At 38.2% G+C, this 12,703-nt stretch overlaps 1 pseudogene; it reads right to left on the bottom strand.

Annotated features, from left to right (window-relative positions):
* Positions 1 to 241: 241 nt before the first annotated feature.
* LOC125632251 (beta-Ala-His dipeptidase-like) lies at positions 242 to 12,110 on the bottom strand (annotated as a pseudogene).
* Positions 12,111 to 12,703: the final 593 nt, after the last annotated feature.

The raw sequence follows: 12,703 nt of genomic DNA, 5'->3' as shown, positions 1-12,703 counted from the left end.
TTGCTGTTGCAGTACCTGCGTAAATAGTTGCTTCAGTAAAGATCTAGTGCAGTTTAACAACACAGAGTCCTTTCATGTTATGATCCAGTACATGGTACATGAAACAAACAGAATTGGGGTCGCAATGTTAACAAACACATTAAAGTAAACACAGGTTGCTGGTGTTGCTTTAAAATAAATATGAGCCTAATTCTGCCACCCCTACTCACACAGAGTTGTTCCTTTTTTGCCCATTTAAATTTACTTGGCCCTATATAATTAAAGTAAAATACACCATTGGATCAAATGCTGCAGCACTTGCAATTATGCATACTATGGATCCAATCCTGAAATCTTCTTTACTTAGTCCTTGCTAAAAAAAAGCCTCATGGGAATTAATACGAGTTTTGCCTGAGTAACAATGTCAGTACCAGGCCCAGTACATGTAATTCATGTTTTTATATTCCTGTGCTTTTTATTAGTTGGTGAGAGTAAGAACAATACCTGATATACTTTGAAATGGACCATGACAGTCCTAGAACATGACATTTATTCATAGATAATGAAATACTTACTTATCAGAAATATTAAGTCATTCATTGCTTCATGTAATATTCCTCCAAAGCCCCCGAGTGTAAGTCTCGTTTAGCACATTGCACCTGCAAAAATAGAATAGATGAACACACTTGATACTTCCTTTAAAAACCATAGGGAAGGCAACGGGAAAAGTCTATGGTCATTTTCATTTCAGGATTTCTAGGTACATCTTCACAATTTATATGCTTGCCATTTTGTTCTCTTTTCCTTCACTGTGGAAAAAAAACAAATGTGCTAATGCACCTTTCTTTAAATAATATTTATTTGACTTAAAATTAAAGAATCTATTATCCATTTACTTCTTCTGATGCTGACAGACTAGTTTGACAATCTTGAGAGCCATATTTTTGAAAAACATGCGGGTATTAGAAATGAGAACTGACATTTTCATATTTTCTACTATTCCAAATGTAATGTAGAGTAAATATATTTTCTGGACAATCAGGATGAAACTTTTAGCACAAAATGAAGTGCCCGCTTCCCTTTTTATTGTCCTGTCATTGGGGGCGGGCTTACTATGAAATGGCACAATATCTCTGGTTTTTTTAGTAAAACATTGTGGCGTTTACATAGCTAGGAAGCGGACATGATGAGAGATGCCTGCACAACAGTGTTGTCCTAGCTGCCTTTTTCAGAGGTGGAAGCAGTGCAGAAGAAGATAAAGCAGGAGCTATACTTCCAACTTCCTGCACTGCTGTTGAACCAACAGGCACCAGAATAAGAGTTTTAAATCATTTTAAGATAATAGATTATAGAGAATGAAGTAGTTTTTATGGAAAATAAAAGATATTTTGATTAAAATAATGTGGCCTCTTTTTTGTCGTTCGTCATTATAAATTCACGACTTCTGCCTTTTTCCCTTTCCCTACTATCAGACTGTGATTTTTTGTTATAATTTATGAAGATAGACCACTAACCCTACCAATGATAAATCTCTGCTTGCAACCTTAAATCCCATGTGTTTCATGATCCTAGATAAATTCCTTGGAGACTGGCATGTACAGGAAATCCTTAATTCATTAGCTAATAGTTTGTAAAGCCCTTTGAATATATAGAGGGACAAATTCTCCTATTAGTTAATTTCAGTGAGGTTGCACTGGTACAACTGAAAAGATAATTTGACCCATAATGTGCTTATAGGTGAATTTACTATTGTTATTTTCTATATACCAGTACTACAGAGTAGTGATTCCTTTAGTGCAGCCTTAAAATTACTACCATATATAACAGAAATGGAATCATTATATAATCCTGTATCTATCTTTAACCCTGTGAGTTTATATATTCAGTAGGGCTGTTAGTGTTTGGACCTGGATAAATATAAAGCCACTTGATAAGTACTCAGCTAATATTCAGTTAATGTGAGTATAAGATCATGCTCCTTTTTGCACTATACCTCAAGAAAGAAGTGGCAGTTTCCTCTTGTCCCATATGTAATACCAGGTTTGTTGCTGAGCCATGCAGTGTCAGTGACCACAATGTAATCGACGTCAGAAAAAAATGTACTATTTCTCTGTTCAACTAGCATACTTAGCCCAATGGACCCTACTTCTTCCATACCTTCAAGCAGAATCTTTACATTAACAGGAAGTTCCTATAAGGAAATGTTTCAAAAAGATTTATAAGCAATTAATTACATAGTTGAAAATAGCAAACTTATAGTTAAAGGAATAAAAAGTCACATACATGTTTTTGAAGTGCTTCAATTGCATTCAGCACAGCGAGAACTTGTCCTTTGTCATCAGATGCACCTCGTCCATAGAGATTGCCTTGAAAACAAAATAGAATGAGATCATGATAACTAATAAAGTTAGTTCGTTAGGCAAATGCAGACAGTGATGTTGCACAGGTGTAATAGAGGCATAGTTTATCTGTAGACATCTTATTACTCATCATTGTGCTCTGAACAAATAGGAAAGAAACCAGCTAGACTTTCAAAGCTCAGGATGAATTTGCCAGGATGGCCTTTAGAAAATTATCTTTTTACTTGTAAACTGACCATCTTTTATGTGGAAATTACTGGGACACAATAAATATATAGTCCCAGGATGCAATATTTTACTGAATCAATTTTTAGCATAGAATTTACCCTTTAAACTATTAATAAATATGAAATCTTTACAAACTCCATAGTATTTCCTCCTTCTATTTATGATCTTGCATACAACTAAAATAGTTTTTTGACAGGTTGTATATGTAACACAGAGCTCTACGTGGTCTGTAGAAAAACAATCAGTATATGAATAACAAGGTCTCCTGTAGCCAGGACAAGCTATCCCTGTGATGTTCAAAATGTAGCAGGAGTACTCGACCTTTGCTATTCCAAATTCCAGTATTGGATTGTACTGTAATAATTGCAAAGTCCATATTTACTTGTAGTAAATGTTTATATTGGGCACTCTTCCTTTTGTATGCTCATTTCTAATTAAAGTTCTTTGGTGGGTGATAGTTGAGTAGGAGAAATATTATAACAAGCTGAATGGAAGGGGCTAAAGCAAGGTTCTCTTCAGCATTGCCTTCCAAAACTGGCAGAAAATAATAGTACAAAACAATATTGATTTTGCAACCTTATTCTGATCAGACCGGGAATGCCCACAAATTCAGCACAGCCACCCATACAGAGTACTCAGCAGGAACATAAGCAGTCTGAATGGGGGAAAATAATAACTGATCAAGGGAGCTAAATGTCTGAACCATGTCTCCTGCCCCAGAATTCTCCTGCTTTTCTAGCCATGGAGGAACAGCAAAGCATGGATTCTGTGGGTTTGACAGGAACTGGCAGTGAGACACAAAAGTTGTACCCTATTTGGACACCTCAGGTGAAATCCTGGCTGTACTGAAGTCTATAGCAAAACTTGTGTGGCTTCAGTGGAGCGAGAATTTCACCTCTAATGTCTGGTGTAGGTACATGTGCAAGATACAATCTGAATTTGACACAAGATCTTCCTTGCATCTGTATTTTTAGGACAAGTACTTTTTTTTGCATATAAGGAAAGAAAAGTTCAAAGGATTTTAGTGGAAAATCTATTCACAGACAAGGAAGGCATTTCCCAGAAGGTTTTTCTGTTTTACCTGAAGAAAATTATTTGTTTCTATGTTATTTGAATGATCTTCCTCTTTTTCTTTCATGGTAGGGAAGCTGCTTTAGTATAAAGGGTCTCACTGTATAAATGATAAGCCAGTTGCTGAAAGCTTTCAAGCTGCTCAAGCACTTACTATTTTTCTCTGTCAATATGTAAGGCTCTGTTGACCATCCATCCTCAATTTTTGCCGGCTGCACATCCATATGCCCATAAAAACATACCATAGGCTTTTTTTGATCTTTTACAATGTTTGCCAAAATAACTGGTGGCAAAGAGATTTTGTTTCCATTGGGTAGCTAAAATAAATCAAAGAGCTTCATTATATATATACACATTGATAGAGGCTTCCAAAACAAGCATTTATAGATGATGAAGTCACTGGAGTTTGCACCAGGAATGATTTTGATCCTACTTGTCTTGATTTTTGAATGTTTTCTGTTTAGTTCTGTCATTGTAAAAATAATTTGAGAATGACTGCTTTATAGAAGCAGACTAGAAACTACATCCTAAGGCTACTATGCAAGGATATATCATTTTCTGGAGCAGTGAATGGTTATATATGCAGCAAAAGAGTAACAATGCTAGCTGTAGCACAAAATAAGAAATGGTCTTAGGGACATGCAAGCCATTTTGTTGCAGGAGGTTGGTCCTGGTTCCAGTCACATAACATTAAAAACATCACTGGTATGTGCACTGCCTCGGATTTAAGGGGATAAGGAAAAGTTCTGGAAGCTCTAGTGCTAGGAGGCAGATGCTTCCACCAACACCCAGTTCTACTCCTTCTAAGCCTTGGGAATGAGGAACAGAAATTATGTTTCCTGCTGTCTCCTGTCATCTCCTCTTCTGGGCCTCTGAAAAAGGAGAGGAAAGGATCTTCGTAGCTCACTGGTTCCCCTGCCTCGTAAACATGATTTTAAAGTTGATGATGGCCCTTTACATTCTGGTCACTTAATCCACCAGGATTACACTATTGGTTCCTGTGTATATAAAATGAGGCTTTCTTTGTAGTCTGCATTTTACTTATTGATGCAAAAGCCAAAGAAAAACCATGCTTACAGTTACAGTGGTAACCCATTTTATAGGTGTGCTTCTTAACTTGTACAGCGCTTAGATAATTTGTTATCGCACTAGACAAAAGCTGGTAATAGATACTTAGATTTGCATCCTGAAAACACAGTGAAAATGTATTACCTCGTGCATGCCCAGATCTACCATCTCAACTGTTCCACCTAACTTTCTTATCCTCTCTTCTGCCAAAAGCATCATGTTTGTAACCAGATGTCTCTCTGCAGGGTCATTGGAGTTACTTTCTATGGCCACCCAATCTTTGAGTCTCTGCGGGATAAGAAAATTGAAGGTGATGATCTATATGCAGTGTATCGCTCTAAACTGATGTCACGGCCCTCTGAAATGAAAGTTACCTGAAAAATTACTGTGACCCTGGAACACGAGGTGCCAGCCGATGCCAAGGCCCAGGGCTTTGCTGAACACTGACAAATGCATACCTGGAAACCAGTCTGGCTTACCTAGGTGTTAGTATGGTTAAAGTAGATATTAGTGTTAAAAGAATGTGTTTAGTGTTTAGACAATGCTTGTAGGATGCTGCATGCATTAATCCTACTTATAATGCCTGTCTCCCATGGTATACATTTATATTGAGTGTTTTCATTGTAAACCTCTGTAATCATGTAACTCACCAAACAGGAAAAGAAGCGTTAATTAGTGTAAAGCACTGGTCCAGCAGACAAGAGGGCCTTTGAAACCAGATGAGCCATTGTAAGGCATCAAAGGGACAAAGACCTGGTTGATTGCCCTCCCAGCCTACATGAAGAGGAGCCAGGCACCGGCACTTGTTCTATCAGTTTGGGTTCTGGGGTGAAGGGGATAAAAATCCCTGACATGGGGAACTGGATCTTTATGCTGGTTAGCGTCTGAGGGGCAAAGATTCCTAAACGTAAGCAAGAGATCCCCATGCTGCTTGGCATGGGTCAGCCCTAAGGGACACATAGAGCTACTTATTATAGAAGCATATATTACCTTTTAAAATCTAAGAAAAGAAATGAGAGTTATTTATGAGGTTAAAACAGGAAACATACACACACATTTGTGTATGTGTATGTTTCCTGTTTTAACCCCATAAATAACTCATTTTTTTCTTACTTAATAAATCTTTAGTTAATTTATTACAGGACTGGCTACAGGCATTGTCATTGGTTTGAGAGCTGAGTACAATTTACCTGGGGTAAGTGACTGGTCCTTTGGGACTGGGAGTAACCTGAATATTTTGCAATCTTTGGTGTAAAACAGCTGTCTATCACATAGTCCATCTTGCCTGGGTGTCAACATAGACTGGAATGCCCAGGGGACTGTCTGTGACTCCACGATAAGACTGTTACAATGCTTTAGGAGTTCACATTTTTCACTGGATTGGTTGAAATCTAATTGGAGAACATACAACTAATTCGGGGTTTCTGCCCTGCTTTCTGCTTTCAGTCTGCCCTGAGGTTGGCACTCATGGTTGTGAGCCACTCCAGACAGCTTGACAATCACATTGATTGTTCTATCCTCAGTCACATAGCTTTTAAATATCAACTATGGCCTGAATCCTGCAGAGCTCTTCATAGATACAGGGTCTTCTCTCCTATGCAGAACATTCCTGTATTGGGACCTAAGCAGATTAAACAAATTAAGAAAGCTAAGAAATTGAAATGTGGTTCTACTCTGCAAATTGATTATGGATGAATGGCACCTTCTTACTTCAGAAAACTGCTCCTTGTGTGTCCTTAGGGTCTTCTTTTTTGTTGTTCGCGGCAATAATAAGTTTCTGTTGTTCTTCACTAATGATAGCTCTGCAGAGCCAATGCAGTTGAGAGAGAGCTGAATTCTAGTGCTTCTTGTGCATCATCAGTAGAATTGTTTGTTTGTTAAATTCCAAACAGTTACACCTCTACAAATCCATTGAAGAAAATGGTTTTGCACAGGTGTCCTTGGAGACATATTTCCTAAACAGTGAGGTTGTATAGGGGTCAGTGATGGCCTAATTTTGTCATCAGAACCTTTATCACAGAAGGAAAGAACTCAGCTTAAGTTGTAGATTCCAGGTCAAATTTGCATAGCTAACATTTATTAAAAATTTATTTAAAATATTTTTATTTGTAAACTGAACACATTTCATATGGAAATCAAGGAGGGTCTAATTCTGCCAAATGTATTCATGTTGGGTTGTAACTTCCTCCACCAGTTGTCCTGTTGAAATAAATGCAAATGCCTGTGTAGAAAGGTACTAACTCAGTGTGAATTAGGGTTTTAAAAGTGAGCTCTAAGAAGCTACAACCGTGGAATCCTATAATGTCACATTTTAACATTTAGCCTGAAAATTTATGGAAGGTTCATTGAAATTTAGCTTTCTAATAAATTAAATATGAAAATGATTTATTAAATCATTACAGTGCCCCTTGTGTTATTTATTTTGATGTTTAATTCCTTTAAACTGTCCCCACACTTCCAGTTACCAATATGGTATGCTTTTTTTGTATTCACAGTGCATAGCTGCATAGTAGAAGTTGTCAGGGGAGATGCTGGAAGTTTTGGTAACTGGGTAGGGAATAGATGAGGCTCTTTAGTTGGATGTTTCTGTTAAAATAATGAGTAGCAGGATTGTTAATTTCAACATTTAAAATGTCATTTTAGGCTTCTGGGTCAAAAAAACTACTGGAAATGAACAGGTCAGTTCAAAGGTATTGTTTCAGGCTGGTTGCAGAATGAGGAAGACAACATTAAGTCATTTTACACAAAGCTCAGGTTTTCAAGGTTATCTTCACTATCCTGAGCACTACAATATATAAATATATAAAGCTTATATTCCAGAACACAAACTTATAGTAACGGTTTGGCAAAGGGTACATTCTGTGATAAATTGTGTGATTATAGATGCACGGAATACTCCTAGGAAAAATCTTGCATATCTTACTTCGGTAAAAAAACTGCAATGGTGAGGTTTTGGCCTTCTTTGATTCCTTATTCCTATTTATAGTTAAAAAATAATTGCCCTGTACATAGTACTTTTAGAAGCTAAAGTTTATTAGTGGTAAGAAACAGAAAACTGATATAAGTCTGCTTACTCCTTTGTAAAACACTTTGAGATCTACGGATGAAAACTTTATACAAGAGCTAGGTGTTTATTATTATAGCTACTACTCTCTTATGAAAATCTTATTAAATATTACCCAAAAATAATTCATTGCATGTATATATCACTTTTCATCCAAAAAGAGCAAAAAATACTATGACCAGAAGTAAAATACCAAGTGTGCTATGATGACTAATTGAACCATTTTAGGATTTTTTTTTTAATGTGTAACCTACTTTGAGAATTCATATGACTAGAAACTTACATCGCAAACATTCTTACTGTGCAGCAATGGGCCTTACCTGTACATATTCATTTTGATGTTCTTCGATATACTGAAATATTTGATCTGAAGGCACAGATACTGCTGTAGTAAGTGACATGAACGATATGGCAAACACCAAGACAGTCTGTAAAAGAAAATTTGAAATGTTGTAAAAGAAGTTAATCCTTTGATTCTCAGACTTTATACAATGCTCAGTCTGTGTGTTTCCAGGAAGATGTATTGCCATTGCAAAGAATGACCTGGGTAGTTTAGTTAATACCAGTGTCAGGTAGTGCTTAAACACGTAGGAAGACATTTATTTCATGTTATTCCAGTTCTAGCTCCATTCTTGGTCCCTAATAATCAGAGCTCACAGTGTGAAACAGGAGTGCTGGAGACCTGGCGGTTCAGTCTCAGGAGGCAGTGAGGCTGTGTGGCCTACCCTGAAGGCAAAGTGGGATCCCTTGGAGGTCTGGCTACACTGAAGCTGTTTCTCCTGGATACTGTTCAAAAGCTAGGAGTACAGCACCAATCCTGTGGATCCATGACACAGTGGTAAAACCCATTTTAGGTATTGGGTGTATTTCTTAGACTGGTGGAACAAAATGGGGAAACTTTTAAAGTGACTACTGTAACATCACAGCTCCATTCACCTGATGGTAGCAGCTGACACGTTCTACAGAAAGAAGGAAAGATGTTGGGTTAGTAGAGGGAGGGAAGGGCCAGCATGACAACAGTTAGTATCTCAGATTCCCACTCCACAACCTCAGATGCCATATGCTTTTTAAAAAAAAGTACATACTGTATTTATAAGTCTGTATTCAGCCTCAGAGGATAAAATGTATTTATAGCACCTTTGCAGGGCTGCTGTTCTGGGGATGCTTTAGAGGAGCACTGAGAACATTCTGAAAGCTGGTGAATAAAGGTGCAGCTGGGTGCTTTACAAAGCCAGGGAGCTATGAATGGGAAGTGGTATAAGAACTACTAAGGTAACCCTACCTCATTCAGGGATTTCCCCCATGCTCAGGGAATCCCTATTCAACCATACCTGCCATTTTTACAGCCCCCTTGCACTGGCAGACTGGTATAATGGAGCCAGAGTACAGGCGAGAATCTGCCCCATAAAATCTACATACATTAGAGCCAGATTCTTCAGCAAGTGGCACAAAAGAACCTTAATGCACCAGCGGTGGCCATCTGAGAATTCTCCCTGTGCCAGGGAAAACTCCACTTCCTTCTGTGCCTCCCATCTCCCACCTCCCTCTCCCCACCTGCTCCCTTTATAAAGGAAAAGAGGGAGGCAGGGAGCATGTTGAGGGTGCACAACAGAGGCCATAGAACTTCCCTGAAATAATTCCTGTGTAACCTGGAGCATATGTTTTAGAAAAATATCCAATCTTGATTTTTAAAAGGATGGGGAAGGGCGGGGGGATGGAAGAAGCCAGCTCTAGCTATGCCCTATGCCCCAGTGAGGTGAGGTCCCTGAGGGAGCACAGGAACAACCCTGACGGACCATATGCCAGTTGCATAAATTAGGGCCACTCTTGTGCAGCCCTACCTTGCCCTGGTGCTGGGTGGCTGTGATGCAGGAAGGTACCATTAGCTCCCTGTTGCCCCTTCCTCTCCATGCCACGTGAGCTCAGTTACTGACTTAGGCTCTCACCCAATATTATTTATCTCGTTAAGAAGCATTTCAGCTCAGCTCTAAGCATTTTGTTGCTGTTTTTAACTTTACAAAATGTGTAATTTGTGCCAAATCATTCATCCCAAGAGTCAACTTTTATTTAATGCAAAATGAAAAGCATAGAGAAGTATTGGACACAAGCTAGTGAGCTACCATCAGCACCTTGTAGTAAGTGGAAGGGACTATTAGTTTGGCTCTTCTTTTCAAATGCTGTCTGCACACTTGGTGCTATTTACAAGATAAATAAGAGGTTGACCATCATTGGTACCAAATTATTTTACCACTTCTCATGCTGGAAGGGCATAATGAGTGGGTTCAGTTCTGGGTCCAGTTCTGTTCAATATTGTTAATGATTTAGATAATGACACTTATAAAGTTTGCGGACGATACCAAGCTGGGAGGGGTTGCAAGTGCTTTGGAGGATAGGATTAAACTTCAAAATGATCTGGACAAACTGGAGAAATGGTCTGAAGTAAATAGGATGAAATTCAATAAGGACAAATGCAAAGTACTCTATTTAAGAAGGAACAATCAGTTGCACACATACAAAATGGAAAATGACTGCCTAGGAAGGAGTGTTGCAGAAAGGGATCTGGGGGTCATAGTGGACCATAAGATAAATATGAATCAACAGTGTAACACTGTTGCAAAAAAAGCAAACATCATACTGGATGTATTAGGAGGAGTGTAGTAAGCAAGACACGAGAAGTAATTCTTCTGCTCTACTACACGCTGATTAGGCCTAAATGGAATATTGTGTCCAATTCTGGGTGCCACATTTCAGGAAAGATGTGGACAAATTGGAGAAAGTCCAGAGAAGAGCAACAAAAATGATTAAAGGTCTAGAAAACATGACCGATGAGGGAAGATTGAAAAAATTTGGTTTGTTTAGTCTGGAAAAGAGAAAAACGAGAGGGGACATGATAACTGTTTTCAAGTACATAAAAGGTTGTTACAAGGAGGAGGGAGAAGAATTGTTCTTCTTAACCTCTGAGGACAGGAGAAGAAACAATGGGCTTAAATTGCAGCAAGGGAGGTTTAGGTTGGACATTCGGAAAAACTTCCTCACTGTCATGATGGTGAAGCACTGGAATAAATTAAACAGGGAGGTTGTTGAATCTCCATCATTTTTAAGAGCAGGTTAGATAAACACCAGTAAGGGATGGTCTAGGTAACACTTCATCCTGCCTTGAGTGCAGGGGACTGGACTAGATGACCTCTCGAGGTCCCTTCCAGTCCTATGATTCTATGACTCAATAAAAACAACAAGGAGTCCGGTGGCACCTTAAAGACAAACAAATTTATTTGAGCATAAGCTTTCGTGGGTAAGTGGGGGTTTTACCCAAGAAAGCTTATGCTCAAATAAATCTGTTTGTCTTTAAGGTGCCACCGGACTCCTTGTTGTTTTTGTGGATACAGACTTCCACGGCTACCCCCTGATACTTGACACTATGATTCAATAAGAGTTTTGACAGTGACTTGGCTGGGATCAGGATTTGGCTTTTAAAATAGTAAACAATCAAGACCTCTGAAAATTGTCAAAAGGGGGAATCAGAAGATATTCTTTAAGGTTAATATGTGCTCAGCATGGTATGGCTTAGACCTCTCATTTACTTTCCTTTGTAAAGCACTTTGAAATCATGGATGAAAAGTGTGATGTAAGCACTAGTATTATATAAATTACTATTACTTATTAATTTTGCTTCAGTGGCTGCACTCACTCTTTTTTTTTTTTTCTTAGCAGAAATAAAGGGCTTTTCTTGTTGAAATTTTCATAACTGGTGCCAAATCCTGATGCCAGAAAATGACAAAATTTTCCATTGATTCTTTAGTGGGAACAAGACTGGGTCCTTGAAGAGCTGAAGTTTCTCTAAGTTCATGATACATTGCTTTTAACCTAGGAAGTCTGGAATTCTTTTAATTCTCTATCAAATTATTTAAGTCAATTGAGCCTTTTAAAATTTGCTTTAATTCCTCCCTAAACTCCTTTGAAGTCATTTTGCTCTTTGCATACTCAGTTCTTTCCTTTATTTTGCTCTGCTTTTAACGATAGCGCTTCTATGTTTGCCAAAACTGCAATGTTCTCACACTCTTTACAAAGATTTGTATAAGCACACATACCCACACAGGACATTTGTAACTAAAAGCAAAATGCCTGACTCTCGCATACATCCTCTTTCTGTGCCCTGGGGCTCCCCAAACAGAATACCCTCCTGGCATCTAAATATCTTGATTTTTCAAAAACGCTCAAACTCTCTTTAGGCTGTAGCATAATTGTCTTGTGCAACAGAACAACAACAAGAAAGCATAAAAATGAACCAGGACATGTTTTACCATGACTGTGAAATGGAGAAGCTTCCAAAATTGTCTCATTAGTGCATTGGTGGTAGAGATGGTCGTAACTGGGTAACAGTCTGACCTGCGTTGACTTCCTTTTATCTCAGGTTCCAGCAGACTCTTGTCCAATAACGCATTCCCACCCCCTTTCTCTCTTGATTTACATTAGTAATTTAGTCTCTCCAAATATTTTGTTAACAATATCTGTAGAGCAAACATCTGTCACATTTACTTAGATTCAGAATACCTAGGCTGCCATGATCAACTTGGAGATAATGGTGTTCATTTTTTGCCTTGACTAATACCATCTTACCTAGGGAATAAATCTCTCCTCTAAACTACAATTCTTTGGTTCATTTGAGACAGATTATGAAGAGGTGTTTCCTTTCCTCAACTGTCTGGACTTACTATAAAGAGAACATTTTTATTAAGATATGTAACCCTGCTATAATATTCTTACACAATTATTTTATGTGAGTCTTGTGGCAGGAGGTTCTTTCTCCCCACTAAGCTGGTTAAAAATAATCATGAGCAAATTCTTGCGTGTGAAATGATTGTTTAGGTTCTGGCCTTAGGTGGCTGCCAATGCAATTAGCCTAAACTAACAGCAATCCAGCACAGAGCTCCAA

This window comes from Caretta caretta, chromosome 2, assembly GCF_965140235.1.
Source record: "Caretta caretta isolate rCarCar2 chromosome 2, rCarCar1.hap1, whole genome shotgun sequence".
Taxonomy (NCBI): Eukaryota; Metazoa; Chordata; order Testudines; family Cheloniidae; genus Caretta; species Caretta caretta.
Note: the sequence above shows the minus strand (reverse complement) of the source record. Positions and strands in the feature narration are given on the sequence as shown.